Raw genomic sequence first — 1,393 nt, forward strand, 5'->3', positions numbered from 1 at the left:
GGAGGAGGAGGAAGAAGAGGAGGAGGAGGATGGGAGGAGGAGAAAGAGGAAGAAGAGGAGGAAAAGGAGGAAGAGATGGGGGAGGAGGAGGAGGCACTCAGGTGGGCAGGACCCTGAGTGGGCCTGGACCCGCTGCCCCTCTCTGTCCAGAGGCCGGAAGAGCAGGAGCCTCCTGGTTCTTGGTGTGTTGCCGGCCTTCCACCAGGGGGCAGCAGAGAGCTTCTGGCTCTCTGTCTTCTGGTCTGTCCCCCCGAAGCATGGGGGAGCACTGGATGGGGTCCTGGGGTCAGGAGGAAGCTGCTCTGTGTGCTGCCAGGGACTCCAGGGTCACAAGGGCCCCTGAAGAGGCAGTGAGTCCTGGGCCCATGGGGTGCAGGGGACCTCAGCGCGGTGCCGTGTGTACTAAGTGTCTACACGTGTGCCCCTCTGTCTCTGCCCAGGGTGTGTGCTGAGCCGGGCTATGCTCCTGGCAGAGCCCCCAGGTCACCAGAGGTGGGTGGGGTGGCGTAGCAGTGCCGACCTGTGCACTGTGCGCTCTCCTCCCACGGGGTGACGAGTCACCGTGACTCGGCTGCACTGCGCGGCAAAGGCAAAGGCTTCAACAGCTGCGGGGCAGGTCTCCAAGCAGCCGACGCTGGGCCGCTCTGAGGCAGGCCTGGCCTAACCCAGGAGACCCCACACACTTTCTGGACTGGGAACCAAACCCAGGGCCTTCACGCAGAGCTGCAGCCCCAGACCTCAGACCAAGTAGCCACACTGCTCAGGCAGGTATCCAACTTGCCATCCTCCTGCCTCAGCCTCCCAGAGTGCTGGGGTTATAGGTGTGCACCACCACACATGACCAGGGAGCTCTTAAGGACCCCAGCTTCCGGGGGGAGGGGGTGACCCTAACCAAAGCCTGTGGCCCACAGCAGCGAGGAGAATGAGGGGGGCTCATGACCGGGCTGGCCCTCCATTACTGCACGTAAGCCCTGGAGCCCGACTGTAGCCACAGGAGCTCTACAGCCTCAGAGGGTGTAGGTGTGATCCGCCAAGTATGTGCAGCACAGACAGGCTTGAGAGAGGAGGTGCCAGGCAGGACCGGGGAAGAGCGGAGCCCGGGGCCAGGCCCCTTGCCCTCCCATCGCCCCGGCCTGGGGCCCTCGTGTTGTTCCCACTGTCCGCCCAGCTGTGGACTCGCATGGGTCGGCCACCTCCAGGCCAGTGGCCAGCAGGGTGGACCGGCAGCATGGGTCATCTCCACTCAGGCCAGGGCGTTGTAGACGCACCCCTTCCCGGCCGGCGGGTCCCTGGGCCAAGCGGGTCAGGCTGGGTCTGCCCTAAATCAGGTCACCACACAGACAGCCTGGAGCAAAGGGGCCCCGCCCTCATGGGTGCAGCGTAGCCGCCGAGC

The sequence above is a fragment of the Octodon degus genome, unplaced genomic scaffold (assembly GCF_000260255.1).
Source record: "Octodon degus isolate 3935 unplaced genomic scaffold, OctDeg1.0 scaffold00006, whole genome shotgun sequence".
In the NCBI taxonomy this organism is placed as follows: domain Eukaryota; kingdom Metazoa; phylum Chordata; class Mammalia; order Rodentia; family Octodontidae; genus Octodon; species Octodon degus.